General features: G+C 38.1%; 48 non-coding genes across 48 annotated transcripts; 40 read left to right on the forward strand and 8 right to left on the reverse strand.

Moving 5' to 3' along the window:
• On the forward strand, positions 1 to 73 carry TRNAA-UGC (transfer RNA alanine (anticodon UGC)). The gene has a single exon. It is a non-coding gene; the product is annotated as a tRNA-Ala (tRNA).
• Positions 74 to 184: 111 nt separating this feature from the next.
• TRNAV-UAC (transfer RNA valine (anticodon UAC)) lies at positions 185 to 257 on the forward strand. The gene has a single exon. It is a non-coding gene; the product is annotated as a tRNA-Val (tRNA).
• Positions 258 to 1,235: 978 nt separating this feature from the next.
• TRNAV-UAC (transfer RNA valine (anticodon UAC)) lies at positions 1,236 to 1,308 on the reverse strand. Its single transcript has one exon. It is a non-coding gene; the product is annotated as a tRNA-Val (tRNA).
• A 143-nt stretch (positions 1,309 to 1,451) lies between these two features.
• On the forward strand, positions 1,452 to 1,524 carry TRNAV-UAC (transfer RNA valine (anticodon UAC)). Its single transcript has one exon. It is a non-coding gene; the product is annotated as a tRNA-Val (tRNA).
• A 968-nt stretch (positions 1,525 to 2,492) lies between these two features.
• On the forward strand, positions 2,493 to 2,565 carry TRNAV-UAC (transfer RNA valine (anticodon UAC)). Its single transcript has one exon. It is a non-coding gene; the product is annotated as a tRNA-Val (tRNA).
• Positions 2,566 to 2,676: 111 nt separating this feature from the next.
• Positions 2,677 to 2,749, forward strand: TRNAA-UGC (transfer RNA alanine (anticodon UGC)). The gene has a single exon. It is a non-coding gene; the product is annotated as a tRNA-Ala (tRNA).
• Positions 2,750 to 2,861: 112 nt separating this feature from the next.
• Positions 2,862 to 2,934, forward strand: TRNAI-UAU (transfer RNA isoleucine (anticodon UAU)). Its single transcript has one exon. It is a non-coding gene; the product is annotated as a tRNA-Ile (tRNA).
• Positions 2,935 to 3,925: 991 nt separating this feature from the next.
• On the reverse strand, positions 3,926 to 3,998 carry TRNAV-UAC (transfer RNA valine (anticodon UAC)). The gene has a single exon. It is a non-coding gene; the product is annotated as a tRNA-Val (tRNA).
• Positions 3,999 to 4,147: 149 nt separating this feature from the next.
• Positions 4,148 to 4,220, forward strand: TRNAV-UAC (transfer RNA valine (anticodon UAC)). Its single transcript has one exon. It is a non-coding gene; the product is annotated as a tRNA-Val (tRNA).
• Positions 4,221 to 5,181: 961 nt separating this feature from the next.
• TRNAV-UAC (transfer RNA valine (anticodon UAC)) lies at positions 5,182 to 5,254 on the forward strand. Its single transcript has one exon. It is a non-coding gene; the product is annotated as a tRNA-Val (tRNA).
• A 111-nt stretch (positions 5,255 to 5,365) lies between these two features.
• TRNAA-UGC (transfer RNA alanine (anticodon UGC)) lies at positions 5,366 to 5,438 on the forward strand. Its single transcript has one exon. It is a non-coding gene; the product is annotated as a tRNA-Ala (tRNA).
• A 111-nt stretch (positions 5,439 to 5,549) lies between these two features.
• Positions 5,550 to 5,622, forward strand: TRNAV-UAC (transfer RNA valine (anticodon UAC)). The gene has a single exon. It is a non-coding gene; the product is annotated as a tRNA-Val (tRNA).
• Positions 5,623 to 6,602: 980 nt separating this feature from the next.
• TRNAV-UAC (transfer RNA valine (anticodon UAC)) lies at positions 6,603 to 6,675 on the reverse strand. The gene has a single exon. It is a non-coding gene; the product is annotated as a tRNA-Val (tRNA).
• Positions 6,676 to 6,818: 143 nt separating this feature from the next.
• On the forward strand, positions 6,819 to 6,891 carry TRNAV-UAC (transfer RNA valine (anticodon UAC)). The gene has a single exon. It is a non-coding gene; the product is annotated as a tRNA-Val (tRNA).
• Positions 6,892 to 7,861: 970 nt separating this feature from the next.
• On the forward strand, positions 7,862 to 7,934 carry TRNAV-UAC (transfer RNA valine (anticodon UAC)). The gene has a single exon. It is a non-coding gene; the product is annotated as a tRNA-Val (tRNA).
• Positions 7,935 to 8,045: 111 nt separating this feature from the next.
• Positions 8,046 to 8,118, forward strand: TRNAA-UGC (transfer RNA alanine (anticodon UGC)). Its single transcript has one exon. It is a non-coding gene; the product is annotated as a tRNA-Ala (tRNA).
• Positions 8,119 to 8,230: 112 nt separating this feature from the next.
• On the forward strand, positions 8,231 to 8,303 carry TRNAI-UAU (transfer RNA isoleucine (anticodon UAU)). Its single transcript has one exon. It is a non-coding gene; the product is annotated as a tRNA-Ile (tRNA).
• Positions 8,304 to 9,282: 979 nt separating this feature from the next.
• On the reverse strand, positions 9,283 to 9,355 carry TRNAV-UAC (transfer RNA valine (anticodon UAC)). The gene has a single exon. It is a non-coding gene; the product is annotated as a tRNA-Val (tRNA).
• A 149-nt stretch (positions 9,356 to 9,504) lies between these two features.
• Positions 9,505 to 9,577, forward strand: TRNAV-UAC (transfer RNA valine (anticodon UAC)). The gene has a single exon. It is a non-coding gene; the product is annotated as a tRNA-Val (tRNA).
• Positions 9,578 to 10,546: 969 nt separating this feature from the next.
• Positions 10,547 to 10,619, forward strand: TRNAV-UAC (transfer RNA valine (anticodon UAC)). The gene has a single exon. It is a non-coding gene; the product is annotated as a tRNA-Val (tRNA).
• A 111-nt stretch (positions 10,620 to 10,730) lies between these two features.
• On the forward strand, positions 10,731 to 10,803 carry TRNAA-UGC (transfer RNA alanine (anticodon UGC)). Its single transcript has one exon. It is a non-coding gene; the product is annotated as a tRNA-Ala (tRNA).
• Positions 10,804 to 10,915: 112 nt separating this feature from the next.
• TRNAV-UAC (transfer RNA valine (anticodon UAC)) lies at positions 10,916 to 10,988 on the forward strand. The gene has a single exon. It is a non-coding gene; the product is annotated as a tRNA-Val (tRNA).
• Positions 10,989 to 11,099: 111 nt separating this feature from the next.
• TRNAA-UGC (transfer RNA alanine (anticodon UGC)) lies at positions 11,100 to 11,172 on the forward strand. Its single transcript has one exon. It is a non-coding gene; the product is annotated as a tRNA-Ala (tRNA).
• Positions 11,173 to 11,283: 111 nt separating this feature from the next.
• Positions 11,284 to 11,356, forward strand: TRNAV-UAC (transfer RNA valine (anticodon UAC)). Its single transcript has one exon. It is a non-coding gene; the product is annotated as a tRNA-Val (tRNA).
• Positions 11,357 to 12,334: 978 nt separating this feature from the next.
• Positions 12,335 to 12,407, reverse strand: TRNAV-UAC (transfer RNA valine (anticodon UAC)). The gene has a single exon. It is a non-coding gene; the product is annotated as a tRNA-Val (tRNA).
• A 149-nt stretch (positions 12,408 to 12,556) lies between these two features.
• On the forward strand, positions 12,557 to 12,629 carry TRNAV-UAC (transfer RNA valine (anticodon UAC)). The gene has a single exon. It is a non-coding gene; the product is annotated as a tRNA-Val (tRNA).
• Positions 12,630 to 13,598: 969 nt separating this feature from the next.
• Positions 13,599 to 13,671, forward strand: TRNAV-UAC (transfer RNA valine (anticodon UAC)). The gene has a single exon. It is a non-coding gene; the product is annotated as a tRNA-Val (tRNA).
• A 112-nt stretch (positions 13,672 to 13,783) lies between these two features.
• Positions 13,784 to 13,856, forward strand: TRNAI-UAU (transfer RNA isoleucine (anticodon UAU)). The gene has a single exon. It is a non-coding gene; the product is annotated as a tRNA-Ile (tRNA).
• Positions 13,857 to 13,967: 111 nt separating this feature from the next.
• On the forward strand, positions 13,968 to 14,040 carry TRNAA-UGC (transfer RNA alanine (anticodon UGC)). Its single transcript has one exon. It is a non-coding gene; the product is annotated as a tRNA-Ala (tRNA).
• Positions 14,041 to 14,151: 111 nt separating this feature from the next.
• On the forward strand, positions 14,152 to 14,224 carry TRNAV-UAC (transfer RNA valine (anticodon UAC)). The gene has a single exon. It is a non-coding gene; the product is annotated as a tRNA-Val (tRNA).
• Positions 14,225 to 15,203: 979 nt separating this feature from the next.
• TRNAV-UAC (transfer RNA valine (anticodon UAC)) lies at positions 15,204 to 15,276 on the reverse strand. Its single transcript has one exon. It is a non-coding gene; the product is annotated as a tRNA-Val (tRNA).
• A 149-nt stretch (positions 15,277 to 15,425) lies between these two features.
• On the forward strand, positions 15,426 to 15,498 carry TRNAV-UAC (transfer RNA valine (anticodon UAC)). Its single transcript has one exon. It is a non-coding gene; the product is annotated as a tRNA-Val (tRNA).
• A 968-nt stretch (positions 15,499 to 16,466) lies between these two features.
• TRNAV-UAC (transfer RNA valine (anticodon UAC)) lies at positions 16,467 to 16,539 on the forward strand. The gene has a single exon. It is a non-coding gene; the product is annotated as a tRNA-Val (tRNA).
• Positions 16,540 to 16,650: 111 nt separating this feature from the next.
• On the forward strand, positions 16,651 to 16,723 carry TRNAA-UGC (transfer RNA alanine (anticodon UGC)). Its single transcript has one exon. It is a non-coding gene; the product is annotated as a tRNA-Ala (tRNA).
• A 112-nt stretch (positions 16,724 to 16,835) lies between these two features.
• Positions 16,836 to 16,908, forward strand: TRNAI-UAU (transfer RNA isoleucine (anticodon UAU)). The gene has a single exon. It is a non-coding gene; the product is annotated as a tRNA-Ile (tRNA).
• Positions 16,909 to 17,887: 979 nt separating this feature from the next.
• Positions 17,888 to 17,960, reverse strand: TRNAV-UAC (transfer RNA valine (anticodon UAC)). The gene has a single exon. It is a non-coding gene; the product is annotated as a tRNA-Val (tRNA).
• A 149-nt stretch (positions 17,961 to 18,109) lies between these two features.
• Positions 18,110 to 18,182, forward strand: TRNAV-UAC (transfer RNA valine (anticodon UAC)). Its single transcript has one exon. It is a non-coding gene; the product is annotated as a tRNA-Val (tRNA).
• Positions 18,183 to 19,151: 969 nt separating this feature from the next.
• Positions 19,152 to 19,224, forward strand: TRNAV-UAC (transfer RNA valine (anticodon UAC)). The gene has a single exon. It is a non-coding gene; the product is annotated as a tRNA-Val (tRNA).
• Positions 19,225 to 19,335: 111 nt separating this feature from the next.
• TRNAA-UGC (transfer RNA alanine (anticodon UGC)) lies at positions 19,336 to 19,408 on the forward strand. Its single transcript has one exon. It is a non-coding gene; the product is annotated as a tRNA-Ala (tRNA).
• A 112-nt stretch (positions 19,409 to 19,520) lies between these two features.
• Positions 19,521 to 19,593, forward strand: TRNAV-UAC (transfer RNA valine (anticodon UAC)). Its single transcript has one exon. It is a non-coding gene; the product is annotated as a tRNA-Val (tRNA).
• A 111-nt stretch (positions 19,594 to 19,704) lies between these two features.
• On the forward strand, positions 19,705 to 19,777 carry TRNAA-UGC (transfer RNA alanine (anticodon UGC)). The gene has a single exon. It is a non-coding gene; the product is annotated as a tRNA-Ala (tRNA).
• A 111-nt stretch (positions 19,778 to 19,888) lies between these two features.
• TRNAV-UAC (transfer RNA valine (anticodon UAC)) lies at positions 19,889 to 19,961 on the forward strand. Its single transcript has one exon. It is a non-coding gene; the product is annotated as a tRNA-Val (tRNA).
• Positions 19,962 to 20,939: 978 nt separating this feature from the next.
• TRNAV-UAC (transfer RNA valine (anticodon UAC)) lies at positions 20,940 to 21,012 on the reverse strand. The gene has a single exon. It is a non-coding gene; the product is annotated as a tRNA-Val (tRNA).
• A 149-nt stretch (positions 21,013 to 21,161) lies between these two features.
• TRNAV-UAC (transfer RNA valine (anticodon UAC)) lies at positions 21,162 to 21,234 on the forward strand. Its single transcript has one exon. It is a non-coding gene; the product is annotated as a tRNA-Val (tRNA).
• A 969-nt stretch (positions 21,235 to 22,203) lies between these two features.
• On the forward strand, positions 22,204 to 22,276 carry TRNAV-UAC (transfer RNA valine (anticodon UAC)). Its single transcript has one exon. It is a non-coding gene; the product is annotated as a tRNA-Val (tRNA).
• A 112-nt stretch (positions 22,277 to 22,388) lies between these two features.
• TRNAI-UAU (transfer RNA isoleucine (anticodon UAU)) lies at positions 22,389 to 22,461 on the forward strand. The gene has a single exon. It is a non-coding gene; the product is annotated as a tRNA-Ile (tRNA).
• A 111-nt stretch (positions 22,462 to 22,572) lies between these two features.
• TRNAA-UGC (transfer RNA alanine (anticodon UGC)) lies at positions 22,573 to 22,645 on the forward strand. The gene has a single exon. It is a non-coding gene; the product is annotated as a tRNA-Ala (tRNA).
• A 111-nt stretch (positions 22,646 to 22,756) lies between these two features.
• Positions 22,757 to 22,829, forward strand: TRNAV-UAC (transfer RNA valine (anticodon UAC)). Its single transcript has one exon. It is a non-coding gene; the product is annotated as a tRNA-Val (tRNA).
• The last annotated feature ends 282 nt before the right edge of the window (positions 22,830 to 23,111 follow it).

Raw genomic sequence — 23,111 nt, forward strand, 5'->3', positions numbered from 1 at the left:
GGTTTCATAGTGTAGTGGTTATCATGGCTGCTTTGCACGCAGAGGGTCCTGGGTTCAATCCCCAGTAAATCCAACCTCTTAGTACAAAATTCTTTTTATGATTACATTTTGTTGTATATGGCATACTAAGTAGAACTGCATAACCTACTTGTTCATAGTTATCGCTAATTTCTATGTCTGTCGCGGTTTCATAGTGTAGTGGCTATCACGTCTGCTTTACACGCAGAAGGTCCTGGGTTCAATCCCCAGTGAAACCAACCCATTCTAAGCTTTTAAAGAGTCAAGGCTTAGATCTTATTAAATAGGGAATACAAAGGCTTGTGTCATGATATTATTGTCTACAATTAAAAAAAAAATCCAAGTTTTCATAGCGTTATGGTCATAAGGTCTGCTTTACACATTGATTTCGTTGTGTTCTCCCTTTTGTGAAACCAGTCTATTTTTTTACTTTTCGCTGGATCATCGATTGAATTTCAATGTATATTGTCAAGTTCTGCCACAGTCAAGGTTTCATAGTATTGTGGTTATCATGTCTGCTTTACACTCAGAAGCTAATAAAAGGAGAAGACAAAAAGGCAGGATAACAGCGCCTCGTGTAACTCTGTGGTTGAAAGTCAGACACTTAAAAGCAATAAGCAGTGGACTCTCACCTGGTTTCCCCCTTGGCTTCATGCATATCATCCCTTTAGGCACAAAATGTCAGGATGACAGCGCCTCGTGTAACTCTGTGGATGAAAGTCAGACACTTAAAAGCAATAAGCAGTGGACTCTCACCTGGTTTCCCCCTTGGGTTCATGCATGTCACCCCTTTAGGGGTAGTTCAGGGAGCAGAACTGCATCGTGTCAGTGCTGTACCTGTTATCCTAGGCAGGAACCCATCAATCGTCTAAAAATTATAAAGGAAATAATGGTGCACTTGATTCATTTGTTTCAAAGGAGCAGACAAGACTCATAAGTAATAGCAAATCATCAATAGGATTGATACCAAATTATATATAGAAAAGGCAAAAACACGTTTCGGAGCTCAAGGTCCTGGGTTCAATCTCCAGTGAATCCAACCTCGTTAATACAAAATTCTTTTTAAAGCAGACGTGATAACCACTACACTATGAAACCGTGACAGACACAGAAATTAGTGATAACTATGAACAAGTAGGTTATGCAGTTCTACTTAGTATGCCTCAAACAACAAAATGTAATCATAAACTCTTAAAAATATTTTGTATTAACGAGGTTGGTTTCACTGGGGATTGAACCCAGGACCTTCTGCGTGTAAAGCAGACGTGATAACCACTACACTATGAAACCACGACAGAAATTGGTGATAACTATCAACAAGTAGGTTATGCAGTTCAACTTAGTTTATGATTACATTTTGTTGTATGTGGCATACTAAGTCGAACTGCATAACCTACTTGCTCATAGTTATCGCTAATTTCTATGTCTGTCGCGGTTTCATAGTGTAGTGGTTATCACGTCTGTTTTACATGCAGAATGTCCTGGGTTCGTTCCCCAGTGAAACCAAACTGGTTTATACAAAATAATTTTTAAGAGATTATGATAAGATTTTGTTGTATATGGCAAACTGAGTCGAACTGCATAACCTACTTGCTCATAGTTATCGCTAATTAAATCCATTCTAAGCTTTTAAAGAGTCAAGGCTTAAATCTTATTAAATAGGGAATACAAAGGATTGTGTCATGATATTATTGTTTACAATTTAAAAAAAATCCAAGTTTTCATAACGTTATGGTCATAAGGTCTGCTTTACACATTGATTTCGTTGTGTTCTCCCTTTTGTGAAACCAGTCTATTTTTTACTTTTTGCTGGATCATCGATTGAATTTCAATGTATATTGTCAAGTTCTGCCACAGTCAAGGTTTCATAGTATAGTGGTTATCATGTCTACTTTACACTCAGAAGTCAATAAAAGGAGAAGACAAAAAGGCAGGATAACAGCGCCTCGTGTAACTCTGTGGATGAAAGTCAAAAATAAGCAGTGGACTCTCACCTGGTTTCCCCCTTGGGTTCATGCATATCACCCTTTAGGCACAAAATTATATCTAGAAAAGGCACTTGGACTCTCACCTGGTTTCCCCCTTGGGTTCATGCATATCACCCCTTTAGGGGTAGTTCAGGGAGCAGAACTGCATCCTGTCAAAGCTGTACCTGTTATCCTAGGCAGGAACCCGTCAATTGTCTGAAAAGTATAAAGGAAATAATGGTGCACTTGATTCATTTGTTTCTAAGGAGCAGACAAGACTCATAAGTAATAGCAAATCATCAATAGGATTGATACCAAATTATATATAGAAGAAGCAAAAACACGTATCGGAGCTCAAGGTCCTGGGTTCAATCCCCAGTGAAACCAAACTCGTTTATACAAAATTCTTTTTAAGAGTTTATGATTACATTTTGTTGTATATGGCATACTAAGTCGAATTGCATAACCTACTTGCTCATGGTTATCGCTAATTTCTGTGTCTGTCACGGTTTCATAGTGAAGTGGTTATCACGTCTGCTTTACACGCAGAAGGTCCTGGGTTCAATCCCCAGTGAAACTAACCTCGTTAATACAAAATTATTTTTATGATTACATTTTGTTGTATATGGCATACTGAGTCATACAGCATAACCTACTTGCTCATAGTTATCGCTAATTTTGTGTCTGTCACGGTTTCATAGTGTAGTGGTTATCATGTCTGCTTTGCACGCAGAGGGACCTGGGTTCAATCCCCAGTGAAACCAACCTCGTTAGTACAAAATTCTTTTTATGATTACAATTTGTTGTATATGGCATACTAAGTAGAACTGCATAACCTACTTGTTCATAGTTATCGCTAATTTCTATGTCTGTTGCGGTTTCATAGTGTAGTGGCTATCACATCTGCTTTATACGCAGAAGGTCCTGGGTTCAATCCCCAGTGAAACCAACCCATTCTAAGCTTTTAAAGAGTCAAGGCTTAGATGTTATTAAATAGGGAATACAAAGGCTTGTGTCATGATATTATTGTCTACAATTAAAAAAAAAATCCAAGTTTTCATAGCGTTATGGTCATAAGGTCTGCTTTACACATTGATTTCGTTGTGTTCTCCCTTTTGTGAAACCAGTCTATTTTTTTACTTTTCGCTGGATCATCGATTGAATTTCAATGTATATTGTCAAGTTCTGCCACAGTCAAGGTTTCATAGTATTGTGGTTATCATGTCTGCTTTACACTCAGAAGCTAATAAAAGGAGAAGACAAAAAGGCAGGATAACAGCGCCTCGTGTAACTCTGTGGTTGAAAGTCAGACACTTAAAAGCAATAAGCAGTGGACTCTCACCTGGTTTCCCCCTTGGCTTCCCCCTTGGCTTCATGCATATCATCCCTTTAGGCACAAAATGTCAGGATGACAGCGCCTCGTGTAACTCTGTGGATGAAAGTCAGACACTTAAAAGCAATAAGCAGTGGACTCTCACCTGGTTTCCCCCTTGGGTTCATGCATGTCACCCCTTTAGGGGTAGTTCAGGGAGCAGAACTGCATCGTGTCAGTGCTGTACCTGTTATCCTAAGCAGGAACCCATCAATCGTCTAAAAAGTATAAAGGAAATAATGGTGCACTTGATTCATTTGTTTCAAAGGAGCAGACAAGACTCATAAGTAATAGCAAATCATCAATAGGATTGATACCAAATTATATATAGAAAAGGCAAAAACACGTTTCGGAGCTCAAGGTCCTGGGTTCAATCTCCAGTGAATCCAACCTCGTTAATACAAATTTTTTTTTAAAGCAGACGTGATAACCACTACACTATGAAACCGTGACAGACACAGAAATTAGTGATAACTATGAACAAGTAGGTTATGCAGTTCTACTTAGTATGCCTCAAACAACAAAATGTAATCATAAACTCTTAAAAAATATTTTGTATTAACGAGGTTGGTTTCACTGGGGATAGAACCCAGGACCTTCTGCGTGTAAAGCAGCCGTGATAACCACTACACTATGAATCCACGACAGATACAGAAATTGGTGATAACTATCAACAAGTAGGTTATGCAGTTCAACTTAGTTTATGATTACATTTTGTTGTATATGGCATACTAAGTCGAACTGCATAACCTACTTGCTCATAGTTATCGCTAATTGCTGTGTCTGTCGCGGTTTCATAGTGTAGTGGTTATCACGTCTGTTTTACATGCAGAATGTCCTGGGTTCGTTCCCCAGTGAAACCAAACTGGTTTATACAAAATAATTTTTAAGAGATTATGATAAGATTTTGTTGTATATGGCAAACTGAGTCGAACTGCATAACCTACTTGCTCATAGTTATCGCTAATTAAATCCATTCTAAGCTTTTAAAGAGTCAAGGCTTAAATCTTATTAAATAGGGAATACAAAGGATTGTGTCATGATATTATTGTTTACAATTTAAAAAAAATCCAAGTTTTCATAACGTTATGGTCATAAGGTCTGCTTTACACATTGATTTCGTTGTGTTCTCCCTTTTGTGAAACCAGTCTATTTTTTACTTTTTGCTGGATCATCGATTGAATTTCAATGTATATTGTCAAGTTCTACCACAGTCAAGGTTTCATAGTATAGTGGTTATCATGTCTACTTTACACTCAGAAGTCAATAAAAGGAGAAGACAAAAAGGCAGGATAACAGCGCCTCGTGTAACTCTGTGGATGAAAGTCAAAAATAAGCAGTGGACTCTCACCTGGTTTCCCCCTTGGGTTCATGCATATCACCCCTTTAGGCACAAAATTATATCTAGAAAAGGCACTCGGACTCTCACCTGGTTTCCCCCTTGGGTTCATGCATATCACCCCTTTAGGGGTAGTTCAGGGAGCAGAACTGCATCCTGTCAGTGCTGTACCTGTTATCCTAGGCAGGAACCCGTCAATTGTCTGAAAAGTATAAAGGAAATAATGGTGCACTTGATTCATTTGTTTCTAAGGAGCAGACAAGACTCATAAGTAATAGCAAATCATCAATAGGATTGATACCAAATTATATATAGAAGAAGCAAAAACACGTTTCGGAGCTCAAGGTCCTGGGTTCAATCCCCAGTGAAACCAACCTCATTAGTTCAAAATTCTTTTTATGATTACATTTTGTTGTATATGGCATACTAAGTAGAACTGCATAACCTAATTGTTCATAGTTATCGCTAATTTCTATGTCTGTCGCGGTTTCATAGTGTAGTGCCTATCACGTCTGCTTTACACGCAGAAGGTCCTGGGTTCAATCCCCAGTGAAACCAACCTCGTTAATACAAAATCATTTTTATGATTACATTTTGTTGTATATGGCATACTAAGTCATACAGCATAACCTACTTGCTCATAGTTATCGCCAATTTTGTGTCTGTCACGGTTTCATAGTGTAGTGGTTATCATGGCTGCTTTGCACGCATAGGGTCCTGGGTTCAATCCCCAGTAAAACCAACCTCTTAGTACAAACTTCTTTTTATGATTACATTTTGTTATATATGGCATACTAAGTAGAACTGCATAACCTACTTGTTCATAGTTATCGCTAATTTCTATGTCTGTCGCGGTTTCATAGTGTAGTGGCAATCACGTCTGCTTTACACGCAGAAGGTCCTGGGTTCAATCCCCAGTGAAACCAACCCATTCTAAGCTTTTAAAGAGTCAAGGCTTAGATCTTATTAAATAGGGAATACAAAGGCTTGTGTCATGATATTATTGTCTACAATTTAAAAAAAAAATCCAAGTTTTCATAGCGTTATGGTCATAAGGTCTGCTTTACACATTGATTTCGTTGTGTTCTCCCTTTTGTGAAACCAGTCTATTTTTTTACTTTTCGCTGGATCATCGATTGAATTTCAATGTATATTGTCAAGTTCTGCCACAGTCAAGGTTTCATAGTATTGTGGTTATCATGTCTGCTTTACACTCAGAAGCTAATAAAAGGAGAAGACAAAAAGGCAGGATAACAGCGCCTCGTGTAACTCTGTGGTTGAAAGTCAGACACTTAAAAGCAATAAGCAGTGGACTCTCACCTGGTTTCCCCCTTGGCTTCATGCATATCATCCCTTTAGGCACAAAATGTCAGGATGACAGCGCCTCGTGTAACTCTGTGGATGAAAGTCAGACACTTAAAAGCAATAAGCAGTGGACTCTCACCTGGTTTCCCCCTTGGGTTCATGCATGTCACCCCTTTAGGGGTAGTTCAGGGAGCAGAACTGCATCGTGTCAGTGCTGTACCTGTTATCCTAGGCAGGAACCCATCAATCGTCTAAAAAGTATAAAGGAAATAATGGTGCACTTGATTCATTTGTTTCAAAGGAGCAGACAAGACTCATAAGCAATAGCAAATCATCAATAGGATTGATACCAAATTATATATAGAAAAGGCAAAAACACGTTTCGGAGCTCAAGGTCCTGGGTTCAATCTCCAGTGAATCCAACCTCGTTAATACAAAATTCTTTTTAAAGCAGACGTGATAACCACTACACTATGAAACCGTGACAGACACAGAAATTAGTGATAACTATGAACAAGTAGGTTATGCAGTTCTACTTAGTATGCCTCAAACAACAAAATGTAATCATAAACTCCTAAAAAATATTTTGTATTAACGAGGTTGGTTTCACTGGGGATTGAACCCAGGACCTTCTGCGTGTAAAGCAGACGTGATAACCACTACACTATGAAACCACGACAGAAATTGGTGATAACTATCAACAAGTAGGTTATGCAGTTCAACTTAGTTTATGATTACATTTTGTTGTATATGGCATACTAAGTCGAACTGCATAACCTACTTGCTCATAGTTATCGCTAATTTCTGTGTCTGTCGCGGTTTCATAGTGTAGTGGTTATCACGTCTGTTTTACATGCAGAATGTCCTGGGTTCGTTCCCCAGTGAAACCAAACTGGTTTATACAAAATAATTTTTAAGAGATTATGATAAGATTTTGTTGTATATGGCAAACTGAGTCGAACTGCATAACCTACTTGCTCATAGTTATCGCTAATTAAATCCATTCTAAGCTTTTAAAGAGTCAAGGCTTAAATCTTATTAAATAGGGAATACAAAGGATTGTGTCATGATATTATTGTTTACAATTTAAAAAAAATTCCAAGTTTTCATAACGTTATGGTCATAAGGTCTGCTTTACACATTGATTTCGTTGTGTTCTCCCTTTTGTGAAACCAGTCTATTTTTTACTTTTTGCTGGATCATCGATTGAATTTCAATGTATATTGTCAAGTTCTGCCACAGTCAAGGTTTCATAGTATAGTGGTTATCATGTCTACTTTACACTCAGAAGTCAATAAAAGGAGAAGACAAAAAGGCAGGATAACAGCGCCTCGTGTAACTCTGTGGATGAAAGTCAAAAATAAGCAGTGGACTCTCACCTGGTTTCCCCCTTGGGTTCATGCATATCACCCCTTTAGGCACAAAATTATATCTAGAAAAGGCACTCGGACTCTCACCTGGTTTCCCCCTTGGGTTCATGCATATCACCCCTTTAGGGGTAGTTCAGGGAGCAGAACTGCATCCTGTCAAAGCTGTACCTGTTATCCTAGGCAGGAACCCGTCAATTGTCTGAAAAGTATAAAGGAAATAATGGTGCACTTGATTCATTTGTTTCTAAGGAGCAGACAAGACTCATAAGTAATAGCAAATCATCAATAGGATTGATACCAAATTATATATAGAAGAAGCAAAAACACGTTTCGTAGCTGAAGGTCCTGGGTTCAATCCCCAGTGAAACCAAACTCGTTTATACAAAATTCTTTTTAAGAGTTTATGATTACATTTTGTTGTATATGGCATACTAAGTCGAATTGCATAACCTACTTGCTCATGGTTATCGCTAATTTCTGTGTCTGTCACGGTTTCATAGTGAAGTGGTTATCACGTCTGCTTTACACGCAGAAGGTCCTGGGTTCAATCCCCAGTAAAACCAACCTCGTTAATACAAAATTATTTTTATGATTACATTTTGTTGTATATGGCATACTGAGTCATACAGCATAACCTACTTGCTCATAGTTATCGCTAATTTTGTGTCTGTCACGGTTTCATAGTGTAGTGGTTATCATGTCTGCTTTGCACGCAGAGGGTCCTGGGTTCAATCCCCAGTGAAACCAACCTCGTTAGTACAAAATTCTTTTTATGATTACAATTTGTTGTATATGGCATACTACGTAGAACTGCATAACCTACTTGTTCATAGTTATCGCTAATTTCTATGTCTGTTGCGGTTTCATAGTGTAGTGGCTATCACATCTGCTTTATACGCAGAAGGTCCTGGGTTCAATCCCCAGTGAAACCAACCCATTCTAAGCTTTTAAAGAGTCAAGGCTTAGATGTTATTAAATAGGGAATACAAAGGCTTGTGTCATGATATTATTGTCTACAATTAAAAAAAAAATCCAAGTTTTCATAGCGTTATGGTCATAAGGTCTGCTTTACACATTGATTTCGTTGTGTTCTCCCTTTTGTGAAACCAGTCTATTTTTTTACTTTTCGCTGGATCATCGATTTAATTTCAATGTATATTGTCAAGTTCTGCCACAGTCAAGGTTTCATAGTATTGTGGTTATCATGTCTGCTTTACACTCAGAAGCTAATAAAAGGAGAAGACAAAAAGGCAGGATAACAGCGCCTCGTGTAACTCTGTGGTTGAAAGTCAGACACTTAAAAGCAATAAGCAGTGGACTCTCACCTGGTTTCCCCCTTGGCTTCATGCATATCATCCCTTTAGGCACAAAATTTCAGGATGACAGCGCCTCGTGTAACTCTGTGGATGAAAGTCAGACACTTAAAAGCAATAAGCAGTGGACTCTCACCTGGTTTCCCCCTTGGGTTCATGCATGTCACCCCTTTAGGGGTAGTTCAGGGAGCAGAACTGCATCGTGTCAGTGCTGTACCTGTTATCCTAGGCAGGAACCCATCAATCGTCTAAAAAGTATAAAGGAAATAATGGTGCACTTGATTCATTTGTTTCAAAGGAGCAGACAAGACTCATAAGTAATTGCAAATCATCAATAGGATTGATACCAAATTATATATAGAAAAGGCAAAAACACGTTTCGGAGCTCAAGGTCCTGGGTTCAATCTCCAGTGAATCCAACCTCGTTAATACAAAATTCTTTTTAAAGCAGACGTGATAACCACTACACTATGAAACCGTGACAGACACAGAAATTAGTGATAACTATGAACAAGTAGGTTATGCAGTTCTACTTAGTATGCCTCAAACAACAAAATGTAATCATAAACTCTTAAAAAATATTTTGTATTAACGAGGTTGGTTTCACTGGGGATTGAACCCAGGACCTTCTGCGTGTAAAGCAGACGTGATAACCACTACTTTATGAAACCATAACAGATACAGAAATTGGTGATAACTATCAACAAGTAGGTTATGCAGTTCAACTTAGTTTATGATTACATTTTGTTGTATATGGCATACTAAGTCGAACTGCATAACCTACTTGCTCATAGTTATCGCTAATTGCTGTGTCTGTCGCGGTTTCATAGTGTAGTGGTTATCACGTCTGTTTTACATGCAGAATGTCCTGGGTTCGTTCCCCAGTGAAACCAAACTGGTTTATACAAAATAATTTTTAAGAGATTATGATAAGATTTTGTTGTATATGGCAAACTGAGTCGAACTGCATAACCTACTTGCTCATAGTTATCGCTAATTAAATCCATTCTAAGCTTTTAAAGAGTCAAGGCTTAAATCTTATTAAATAGGGAATACAAAGGATTGTGTCATGATATTATTGTTTACTATTTAAAAAAAATCCAAGTTTTCATAACGTTATGGTCATAAGGTCTGCTTTACACATTGAGTTCGTTGTGTTCTCCCTTTTGTGAAACCAGTCTATTTTTTACTTTTTGCTGGATCATCGATTGAATTTCAATGTATATTGTCAAGTTCTGCCACAGTCAAGGTTTCATAGTATAGTGGTTATCATGTCTACTTTACACTCAGAAGTCAATAAAAGGAGAAGACAAAAAGGCAGGATAACAGCGCCTCGTGTAACTCTGTGGATGAAAGTCAAAAATAAGCAGTGGACTCTCACCTGGTTTCCCCCTTGGGTTCATGCATATCACCCCTTTAGGCACAAAATTATATCTAGAAAAGGCACTCGGACTCTCACCTGGTTTCCCCCTTGGGTTCATGCATATCACCCCTTTAGGGGTAGTTCAGGGAGCAGAACTGCATCCTGTCAGTGCTGTACCTGTTATCCTAGGCAGGAACCCGTCAATTGTCTGAAAAGTATAAAGGAAATAATGGTGCACTTGATTCATTTGTTTCTAAGGAGCAGACAAGACTCATAAGTAATAGCAAATCATCAATAGGATTGATACCAAATTATATATAGAAGAAGCAAAAACACGTTTCGGAGCTCAAGGTCCTGGGTTCAATCCCCAGTGAAACCAAACTCGTTTATACAAAATTATTTTTAAGAGTTTATGATTACATTTTGTTGTATATGGCATACTAAGTCGAATTGCATAACCTACTTGCTCATGGTTATCGCTAATTTCTGTGTCTGTCACGGTTTCATAGTGTAGTGGTTATCACGTCTGCTTTACACGCAGAAGGTCCTGGGTTCAATCCCCAGTGAAACCAACCTCGTTAATACAAAATTATTTTTATGATTACATTTTGTTGTATATGGCATACTAAGTCATACAGCATAACCTACTTGCTCATAGTTATCGCTAATTTTGTGTCTGTCACGGTTTCATAGTGTAGTGGTTATCATGTCTGCTTTGCACGCAGAGGGTCCTGGGTTCAATCCCCAGTGAAACCAACCTCGTTAGTGCAAAATTCTTTTTATGATTACAATTTGTTGTCTATGGCATACTAAGTAGAACTGCATAACCTACTTGTTCATAGTTATCGCTAATTTCTATGTCTGTCGCGGTTTCATAGTGTAGTGGCTATCACGTCTGCTTTACACGCAGAAGGTCCTGGGTTCAATCCCCAGTGAAACCAACCTCGTTAATACAAAATTATTTTTATGATTACATTTTGTTGTATATGGCATACTAAGTCATACAGCATAACCTACTTGCTCATAGTTATCGCTAATTTTGTGTCTGTCACGGTTTCATAGTGTAGTGGTTATCATGGCTGCTTTGCACGCAGAGGGTCCTGGGTTCAATCCCCAGTAAAACCAACCTTTTAGTACAAAATTCTTTTTATGATTACATTTTGTTGTATATGGCATACTAAGTAGAACTGCATAACCTACTTGTTCATAGTTATCGCTAATTTCTATGTCTGTCGCGGTTTCATAGTGTAGTGGCTGTCACGTCTGCTTTACACGCAGAAGGTCCTGGGTTCAATCCCCAGTGAAACCAACCCATTCTAAGCTTTTAAAGAGTCAAGGCTTAGATCTTATTAAATAGGGAATACAAAGGCTTGTGTCATGATATTATTGTCTACAATTAAAAAAAAATCCAAGTTTTCATAGCGTTATGGTCATAAGGTCTGCTTTACACATTGATTTCGTTGTGTTCTCCCTTTTGTGAAACCAGTCTATTTTTTTACTTTTCGCTGGATCATCGATTGAATTTCAATGTATATTGTCAAGTTCTGCCACAGTCAAGGTTTCATAGTATTGTGGTTATCATGTCTGCTTTACACTCAGAAGCTAATAAAAGGAGAAGACAAAAAGGCAGGATAACAGCGCCTCGTGTAACTCTGTGGTTGAAAGTCAGACACTTAAAAGCAATAAGCAGTGGACTCTCACCTGGTTTCCCCCTTGGCTTCATGCATATCATCCCTTTAGGCACAAAATGTCAGGATGACAGCGCCTCGTGTAACTCTGTGGATGAAAGTCAGACACTTAAAAGCAATAAGCAGTGGACTCTCACCTGGTTTCCCCCTTGGGTTCATGCATGTCACCCCTTTAGGGGTAGTTCAGGGAGCAGAACTGCATCGTGTCAGTGCTGTACCTGTTATCCTAGGCAGGAACCCATCAATCGTCTAAAAAGTATAAAGGAAATAATGGTGCACTTGATTCATTTGTTTCAAAGGAGCAGACAAGACTCATAAGTAATAGCAAATCATCAATAGGATTGATACCAAATTATACATAGAAAAGGCAAAAACACGTTTCGGAGCTCAAGGTCCTGGGTTCAATCTCCAGTGAATCCAACCTCGTTAATACAAAATTCTTTTTAAAGCAGACGTGATAACCACTACACTATGAAACCGTGACAGACAAAGAAATTAGTGATAACTATGAACAAGTAGGTTATGCAGTTCTACTTAGTATGCCTCAAACAACAAAATGTAATCATAAACTCTTAAAAAATATTTTGTATTGACATGGTTGGTTTCACTGGGGATTGAACCCAGGACCTTCTGCGTGTAAAGCAGACATGATAACCACTACACTATGAAACCACAACAGATACAGAAATTGGTGATAACTATCAACAAGTAGGTTATGCAGTTCAACTTAGTTTATGATTACATTTTGTTGTATATGGCATACTAAGTCGAACTGCATAACCTACTTGCTCATAGTTATCGCTAATTGCTGTGTCTGTCGGGGTTTCATAGTGTAGTGGTTATCACGTCTGTTTTACATGCAGAATGTCCTGGGTTCGTTCCCCAGTGAAACCAAACTGGTTTATACAAAATAATTTTTAAGAGATTATGATAAGATTTTGTTGTATATGGCAAACTGAGTCGAACTGCATAACCTACTTGCTCATAGTTATCGCTAATTAAATCCATTCTAAGCTTTTAAAGAGTCAAGGCTTAAATCTTATTAAATAGGGAATACAAAGGATTGTGTCATGATATTATTGTTTACAATTTAAAAAAAATCCAAGTTTTCATAACGTTATGGTCATAAGGTCTGCTTTACACATTGATTTCGTTGTGTTCTCCCTTTTGTGAAACCAGTCTATTTTTTACTTTTTGCTGGATCATCGATTGAATTTCAATGTATATTGTCAAGTTCTGCCACAGTCAAGGTTTCATAGTATAGTGGTTATCATGTCTACTTTACACTCAGAAGTCAATAAAAGGAGAAGACAAAAAGGCAGGATAACAGCGCCTCGTGTAACTCTGTGGATGAAAGTCAAAAATAAGCAGTGGACTCTCACCTGGTTTCCCCCTTGGGTTCATGCATATCACCCCTTTAGGCACAAAATTATATCTAGAAAAGGCACTCGGACTCTCACCTGGTTTCCCCCTTGGGTTCATGCATATCACCCCTTTAGGGGTAGTTCAGGGAGCAGAACTGCATCCTGTCAGTGCTGTACCTGTTATCCTAGGCAGGAACCCGTCAATTGTCTGAAAAGTATAAAGGAAATAATGGTGCACTTGATTCATTTGTTTCTAAGGAGCAGACAAGACTCATAAGTAATAGCAAATCATCAATAGGATTGATACCAAATTATATATAGAAGAAGCAAAAACACGTTTCGGAGCTCAAGGTCCTGGGTTCAATCCCCAGTGAAACCAAACTCGTTTATACAAAATTCTTTTTAAGAGTTTATGATTACATTTTGTTGTATATGGCATACTAAGTCGAATTGCATAACCTACTTGCTCATGGTTATCGCTAATTTCTATGTCTGTCACGGTTTCATAGTGAAGTGGATATCACGTCTGCTTTACACGCAGAAGGTCCTGGGTTCAATCCCCAGTGAAACCAACCTCATTAGTACAAAATTCTTTTTATGATTACATTTTGTTGTATATGGCATACTAAGTAGAACTGTATAACCTACTTGTTCATAGTTATCGCTAATTTCTATGTCTGTTGTGGTTTCATAGTGTAGTAGCTATCACGTCTGCTTTATACGCAGAAGGTCCTGGGTTCAATCCCCAGTGAAACCAACCTCGTTAATACAAAATTATTTTTATGATTACATTTTGTTGTATATGGCATACTAAGTCATACAGCATAACCTACTTGCTCATAGTTATCGCTAATTTTATGTCTGTCAAGGTTTCATAGTGTAGTGGTTATCATGGCTGCTTTGCACGCAGAGGGTCCTGGGTTCAATCCCCAGTAAAACCAACCTCTTAGTACAAAATTCTTTTTATGATTACATTTTGTTGTATATGACATACTAAGTAGAACTGCATAACCTACTTGTTCATAGTTATCGCTAATTTCTATGTCTGTCGCGGTTTCATAGTGTAGTGGCTATCACGTCTGCTTTACACGCAGAAGGTCCTGGGTTCAATCCCCAGTGAAACCAACCCATTCTAAGCTTTTAAAGAGTCAAGGCTTAGATCTTATTAAATAGGGAATACAAAGGCTTGTGTCATGATATTATTGTCTACAATTAAAAAAAAAATCCAAGTTTTCATAGCGTTATGGTCATAAGGTCTGCTTTACACATTGATTTCGTTGTGTTCTCCCTTTTGTGAAACCAGTCTATTTTTTTACTTTTCGCTGGATCATCGATTGAATTTCAATGTATATTGTCAAGTTCTGCCACAGTCAAGGTTTCATAGTATTGTGGTTATCATGTCTGCTTTACACTCAGAAGCTAATAAAAGGAGAAGACAAAAAGGCAGGATAACAGCGCCTCGTGTAACTCTGTGGTTGAAAGTCAGACACTTAAAAGCAATAAGCAGTGGACTCTCACCTGGTTTCCCCCTTGGCTTCATGCATATCATCCCTTTAGGCACAAAATGTCAGGATGACAGCGCCTCGTGTAACTCTGTGGATGAAAGTCAGACACTTAAAAGCAATAAGCAGTGGACTCTCACCTGGTTTCCCCCTTGGGTTCATGCATGTCACCCCTTTAGGGGTAGTTCAGGGAGCAGAACTGCATCGTGTCAGTGCTGTACCTGTTATCCTAGGCAGGAACCCATCAATCGTCTAAAAATTATAAAGGAAATAATGGTGCACTTGATTCATTTGTTTCAAAGGAGCAGACAAGACTCATAAGTAATAGCAAATCATCAATAGGATTGATACCAAATTATATATAGAAAAGGCAAAAACACGTTTCGGAGCTCAAGGTCCTGGGTTCAATCTCCAGTGAATCCAACCTCGTTAATACAAAATTCTTTTTAAAGCAGACGTGATAACCACTACACTGTGAAACCGTGACAGACACAGAAATTAGTGATAACTATGAACAAGTAGGTTATGCAGTTCTACTTAGTATGCCTCAAACAACAAAATGTAATCATAAACTCTTAAAAAATATTTTGTATTAACGAGGTTGGTTTCACTGGGGATTGAACCCAGGACCTTCTGCGTGTAAAGCAGACGTGATAACCACTACACTATGAAACCACGACAGATACAGAAATTGGTGATAACTATCAACAAGTAGGTTATGCAGTTCAACTTAGTTTATGATTACATTTTGTTGTATATGGCATACTAAGTCGAACTGCATAACCTACTTGCTCATAGTTATCGCTAATTGCTGTGTCTGTCGCGGTTTCATAGTGTAGTGGTTATCACGTCTGTTTTACATGCAGAATGTCCTGGGTTCGTTCCCCAGTGAAACCAAACTGGTTTATACAAAATAATTTTTAAGAGATTATGATAAGATTTTGTTGTATATGGCAAACTGAGTCGAACTGCATAACCTACTTGCTCATAGTTATCGCTAATTAAATCCATTCTAAGCTTTTAAAGAGTCAAGGCTTAAATCTTATTAAATAGGGAATACAAAGGATTGTGTCATGATATTATTGTTTACAATTTAAAAAAAATCCAAGTTTTCATAACGTTATGGTCATAAGGTCTGCTTTACACATTGATTTCGTTGTGTTCTCCCTTTTGTGAAACCAGTCTATTTTTTACTTTTTGCTGGATCATCGATTGAATTTCAATGTATATTGTCAAGTTCTGCCACAGTCAAGGTTTCATAGTATAGTGGTTATCATGTCTACTTTACACTCAGAAGTCAATAAAAGGAGAAGACAAAAAGGCAGGATAACAGCGCCTCGTGTAACTCTGTGGATGAAAGTCAAAAATAAGCAGTGGACTCTCACCTGGTTTCCCCCTTGGGTTCATGCATATCACCCTTTAGGCACAAAATTATATCTAGAAAAGGCACTTGGACTCTCACCTGGTTTCCCCCTTGGGTTCATGCATATCACCCCTTTAGGGGTAGTTCAGGGAGCAGAACTGCATCCTGTCAAAGCTGTACCTGTTATCCTAGGCAGGAACCCGTCAATTGTCTGAAAAGTATAAAGGAAATAATGGTGCACTTGATTCATTTGTTTCTAAGGAGCAGACAAGACTCATAAGTAATAGCAAATCATCAATAGGATTGATACCAAATTATATATAGAAGAAGCAAAAACACGTTTCGGAGCTCAAGGTCCTGGGTTCAATCCCCAGTGAAACCAAACTCGTTTATACAAAATTCTTTTTAAGAGTTTATGATTACATTTTGTTGTATATGGCATACTAAGTCGAATTGCATAACCTACTTGCTCATGGTTATCGCTAATTTCTGTGTCTGTCACGGTTTCATAGTGAAGTGGTTATCACGTCTGCTTTACACGCAGAAGGTCCTGGGTTCAATCCCCAGTGAAACTAACCTCGTTAATACAAAATTATTTTTATGATTACATTTTGTTGTATATGGCATACTGAGTCATACAGCATAACCTACTTGCTCATAGTTATCGCTAATTTTGTGTCTGTCACGGTTTCATAGTGTAGTGGTTATCATGTCTGCTTTGCACGCAGAGGGACCTGGGTTCAATCCCCAGTGAAACCAACCTCGTTAGTACAAAATTCTTTTTATGATTACAATTTGTTGTATGTGGCATACTAAGTAGAACTGCATAACCTACTTGTTCATAGTTATCGCTAATTTCTATGTCTGTTGCGGTTTCATAGTGTAGTGGCTATCACATCTGCTTTATACGCAGAAGGTCCTGGGTTCAATCCCCAGTGAAACCAACCCATTCTAAGCTTTTAAAGAGTCAAGGCTTAGATGTTATTAAATAGGGAATACAAAGGCTTGTGTCATGATATTATTGTCTACAATTAAAAAAAAAATCCAAGTTTTCATAGCGTTATGGTCATAAGGTCTGCTTTACACATTGATTTCGTTGTGTTCTCCCTTTTGTGAAACCAGTCTATTTTTTTACTTTTCGCTGGATCATCGATTTAATTTCAATGTATATTGTCAAGTTCTGCCACAGTCAAGGTTTCATAGTATTGTGGTTATCATGTCTGCTTTACACTCAGAAGCTAATAAAAGGAGAAGACAAAAAGGCAGGATAACAGCGCCTCGTGTAACTCTGTGGTTGAAAGTCAGACACTTAAAAGCAATAAGCAGTGGACTCTCACCTGGTTTCCCCCTTGGCTTCATGCATATCATCCCTTTAGGCACAAAATTTCAGGATGACAGCGCCTCGTGTAACTCTGTGGATGAAAGTCAGACACTTAAAAGCAATAAGCAGTGGACTCTCACCTGGTTTCCCCCTTGGGTTCATGCATGTCACCCCTTTAGGGGTAGTTCAGGGAGCAGAACTGCATCGTGTCAGTGCTGTACCTGTTATCCTAGGCAGGAACCCATCAATCGTCTAAAAAGTATAAAGGAAATAATGGTGCACTTGATTCATTTGTTTCAAAGGAGCAGACAAGACTCATAAGTAATTGCAAATCATCAATAGGATTGATACCAAATTATATATAGAAAAGGCAAAAACACGTTTCGGAGCTCAAGGTCCTGGGTTCAATCTCCAGTGAATCCAACCTCGTTAATACAAAATTCTTTTTAAAGCAGACGTGATAACCACTACACTATGAAACCGTGACAGACACAGAAATTAGTGATAACTATGAACAAGTAGGTTATGCAGTTCTACTTAGTATGCCTCAAACAACAAAATGTAATCATAAACTCTTAAAAAATATTTTGTATTAACGAGGTTGGTTTCACTGGGGATTGAACCCAGGACCTTCTGCGTGTAAAGCAGACGTGATAACCACTACTTTATGAAACCATAACAGATACAGAAATTGGTGATAACTATCAACAAGTAGGTTATGCAGTTCAACTTAGTTTATGATTACATTTTGTTGTATATGGCATACTAAGTCGAACTGCATAACCTACTTGCTCATAGTTATCGCTAATTGCTGTGTCTGTCGCGGTTTCATAGTGTAGTGGTTATCACGTCTGTTTTACATGCAGAATGTCCTGGGTTCGTTCCCCAGTGAAACCAAACTGGTTTATACAAAATAATTTTTAAGAGATTATGATAAGATTTTGTTGTATATGGCAAACTGAGTCGAACTGCATAACCTACTTGCTCATAGTTATCGCTAATTAAATCCATTCTAAGCTTTTAAAGAGTCAAGGCTTAAATCTTATTAAATAGGGAATACAAAGGATTGTGTCATGATATTATTGTTTACTATTTAAAAAAAATCCAAGTTTTCATAACGTTATGGTCATAAGGTCTGCTTTACACATTGAGTTCGTTGTGTTCTCCCTTTTGTGAAACCAGTCTATTTTTTACTTTTTGCTGGATCATCGATTGAATTTCAATGTATATTGTCAAGTTCTGCCACAGTCAAGGTTTCATAGTATAGTGGTTATCATGTCTACTTTACACTCAGAAGTCAATAAAAGGAGAAGACAAAAAGGCAGGATAACAGCGCCTCGTGTAACTCTGTGGATGAAAGTCAAAAATAAGCAGTGGACTCTCACCTGGTTTCCCCCTTGGGTTCATGCATATCACCCCTTTAGGCACAAAATTATATCTAGAAAAGGCACTCGGACTCTCACCTGGTTTCCCCCTTGGGTTCATGCATATCACCCCTTTAGGGGTAGTTCAGGGAGCAGAACTGCATCCTGTCAGTGCTGTACCTGTTATCCTAGGCAGGAACCCGTCAATTGTCTGAAAAGTATAAAGGAAATAATGGTGCACTTGATTCATTTGTTTCTAAGGAGCAGACAAGACTCATAAGTAATAGCAAATCATCAATAGGATTGATACCAAATTATATATAGAAGAAGCAAAAACACGTTTCGGAGCTCAAGGTCCTGGGTTCAATCCCCAGTGAAACCAAACTCGTTTATACAAAATTATTTTTAAGAGTTTATGATTACATTTTGTTGTATATGGCATACTAAGTCGAATTGCATAACCTACTTGCTCATGGTTATCGCTAATTTCTGTGTCTGTCACGGTTTCATAGTGTAGTGGTTATCACGTCTGCTTTACACGCAGAAGGTCCTGGGTTCAATCCCCAGTGAAACCAACCTCGTTAATACAAAATTATTTTTATGATTACATTTTGTTGTATATGGCATACTAAGTCATACAGCATAACCTACTTGCTCATAGTTATCGCTAATTTTGTGTCTGTCACGGTTTCATAGTGTAGTGGTTATCATGTCTGCTTTGCACGCAGAGGGTCCTGGGTTCAATCCCCAGTGAAACCAACCTCGTTAGTGCAAAATTCTTTTTATGATTACAATTTGTTGTCTATGGCATACTAAGTAGAACTGCATAACCTACTTGTTCATAGTTATCGCTAATTTCTATGTCTGTCGCGGTTTCATAGTGTAGTGGCTATCACGTCTGCTTTACACGCAGAAGGTCCTGGGTTCAATCCCCAGTGAAACCAACCTCGTTAATACAAAATTATTTTTATGATTACATTTTGTTGTATATGGCATACTAAGTCATACAGCATAACCTACTTGCTCATAGTTATCGCTAATTTTGTGTCTGTCACGGTTTCATAGTGTAGTGGTTATCATGGCTGCTTTGCACGCAGAGGGTCCTGGGTTCAATCCCCAGTAAAACCAACCTTTTAGTACAAAATTCTTTTTATGATTACATTTTGTTGTATATGGCATACTAAGTAGAACTGCATAACCTACTTGTTCATAGTTATCGCTAATTTCTATGTCTGTCGCGGTTTCATAGTGTAGTGGCTGTCACGTCTGCTTTACACGCAGAAGGTCCTGGGTTCAATCCCCAGTGAAACCAACCCATTCTAAGCTTTTAAAGAGTCAAGGCTTAGATCTTATTAAATAGGGAATACAAAGGCTTGTGTCATGATATTATTGTCTACAATTAAAAAAAAATCCAAGTTTTCATAGCGTTATGGTCATAAGGTCTGCTTTACACATTGATTTCGTTGTGTTCTCCCTTTTGTGAAACCAGTCTATTTTTTTACTTTTCGCTGGATCATCGATTGAATTTCAATGTATATTGTCAAGTTCTGCCACAGTCAAGGTTTCATAGTATTGTGGTTATCATGTCTGCTTTACACTCAGAAGCTAATAAAAGGAGAAGACAAAAAGGCAGGATAACAGCGCCTCGTGTAACTCTGTGGTTGAAAGTCAGACACTTAAAAGCAATAAGCAGTGGACTCTCACCTGGTTTCCCCCTTGGCTTCATGCATATCATCCCTTTAGGCACAAAATGTCAGGATGACAGCGCCTCGTGTAACTCTGTGGATGAAAGTCAGACACTTAAAAGCAATAAGCAGTGGACTCTCACCTGGTTTCCCCCTTGGGTTCATGCATGTCACCCCTTTAGGGGTAGTTCAGGGAGCAGAACTGCATCGTGTCAGTGCTGTACCTGTTATCCTAGGCAGGAACCCATCAATCGTCTAAAAAGTATAAAGGAAATAATGGTGCACTTGATTCATTTGTTTCAAAGGAGCAGACAAGACTCATAAGTAATAGCAAATCATCAATAGGATTGATACCAAATTATACATAGAAAAGGCAAAAACACGTTTCGGAGCTCAAGGTCCTGGGTTCAATCTCCAGTGAATCCAACCTCGTTAATACAAAATTCTTTTTAAAGCAGACGTGATAACCACTACACTATGAAACCGTGACAGACAAAGAAATTAGTGATAACTATGAACAAGTAGGTTATGCAGTTCTACTTAGTATGCCTCAAACAACAAAATGTAATCATAAACTCTTAAAAAATATTTTGTATTGACATGGTTGGTTTCACTGGGGATTGAACCCAGGACCTTCTGCGTGTAAAGCAGACATGATAACCACTACACTATGAAACCACAACAGATACAGAAATTGGTGATAACTATCAACAAGTAGGTTATGCAGTTCAACTTAGTTTATGATTACATTTTGTTGTATATGGCATACTAAGTCGAACTGCATAACCTACTTGCTCATAGTTATCGCTAATTGCTGTGTCTGTCGGGGTTTCATAGTGTAGTGGTTATCACGTCTGTTTTACATGCAGAATGTCCTGGGTTCGTTCCCCAGTGAAACCAAACTGGTTTATACAAAATAATTTTTAAGAGATTATGATAAGATTTTGTTGTATATGGCAAACTGAGTCGAACTGCATAACCTACTTGCTCATAGTTATCGCTAATTAAATCCATTCTAAGCTTTTAAAGAGTCAAGGCTTAAATCTTATTAAATAGGGAATACAAAGGATTGTGTCATGATATTATTGTTTACAATTTAAAAAAAATCCAAGTTTTCATAACGTTATGGTCATAAGGTCTGCTTTACACATTGATTTCGTTGTGTTCTCCCTTTTGTGAAACCAGTCTATTTTTTACTTTTTGCTGGATCATCGATTGAATTTCAATGTATATTGTCAAGTTCTGCCACAGTCAAGGTTTCATAGTATAGTGGTTATCATGTCTACTTTACACTCAGAAGTCAATAAAAGGAGAAGACAAAAAGGCAGGATAACAGCGCCTCGTGTAACTCTGTGGATGAAAGTCAAAAATAAGCAGTGGACTCTCACCTGGTTTCCCCCTTGGGTTCATGCATATCACCCCTTTAGGCACAAAATTATATCTAGAAAAGGCACTCGGACTCTCACCTGGTTTCCCCCTTGGGTTCATGCATATCACCCCTTTAGGGGTAGTTCAGGGAGCAGAACTGCATCCTGTCAGTGCTGTACCTGTTATCCTAGGCAGGAACCCGTCAATTGTCTGAAAAGTATAAAGGAAATAATGGTGCACTTGATTCATTTGTTTCTAAGGAGCAGACAAGACTCATAAGTAATAGCAAATCATCAATAGGATTGATACCAAATTATATATAGAAGAAGCAAAAACACGTTTCGGAGCTCAAGGTCCTGGGTTCAATCCCCAGTGAAACCAAACTCGTTTATACAAAATTCTTTTTAAGAGTTTATGATTACATTTTGTTGTATATGGCATACTAAGTCGAATTGCATAACCTACTTGCTCATGGTTATCGCTAATTTCTATGTCTGTCACGGTTTCATAGTGAAGTGGATATCACGTCTGCTTTACACGCAGAAGGTCCTGGGTTCAATCCCCAGTGAAACCAACCTCATTAGTACAAAATTCTTTTTATGATTACATTTTGTTGTATATGGCATACTAAGTAGAACTGTATAACCTACTTGTTCATAGTTATCGCTAATTTCTATGTCTGTTGTGGTTTCATAGTGTAGTAGCTATCACGTCTGCTTTATACGCAGAAGGTCCTGGGTTCAATCCCCAGTGAAACCAACCTCGTTAATACAAAATTATTTTTATGATTACATTTTGTTGTATATGGCATACTAAGTCATACAGCATAACCTACTTGCTCATAGTTATCGCTAATTTTATGTCTGTCAAGGTTTCATAGTGTAGTGGTTATCATGGCTGCTTTGCACGCAGAGGGTCCTGGGTTCAATCCCCAGTAAAACCAACCTCTTAGTACAAAATTCTTTTTATGATTACATTTTGTTGTATATGACATACTAAGTAGAACTGCATAACCTACTTGTTCATAGTTATCGCTAATTTCTATGTCTGTCGCGGTTTCATAGTGTAGTGGCTATCACGTCTGCTTTACACGCAGAAGGTCCTGGGTTCAATCCCCAGTGAAACCAACCCATTCTAAGCTTTTAAAGAGTCAAGGCTTAGATCTTATTAAATAGGGAATACAAAGGCTTGTGTCATGATATTATTGTCTACAATTAAAAAAAAAATCCAAGTTTTCATAGCGTTATGGTCATAAGGTCTGCTTTACACATTGATTTCGTTGTGTTCTCCCTTTTGTGAAACCAGTCTATTTTTTTACTTTTCGCTGGATCATCGATTGAATTTCAATGTATATTGTCAAGTTCTGCCACAGTCAAGGTTTCATAGTATTGTGGTTATCATGTCTGCTT

The sequence above is a fragment of the Hyla sarda genome, chromosome 6 (assembly GCF_029499605.1).
Source record: "Hyla sarda isolate aHylSar1 chromosome 6, aHylSar1.hap1, whole genome shotgun sequence".
Lineage (NCBI taxonomy): Eukaryota > Metazoa > Chordata > Amphibia > Anura > Hylidae > Hyla > Hyla sarda.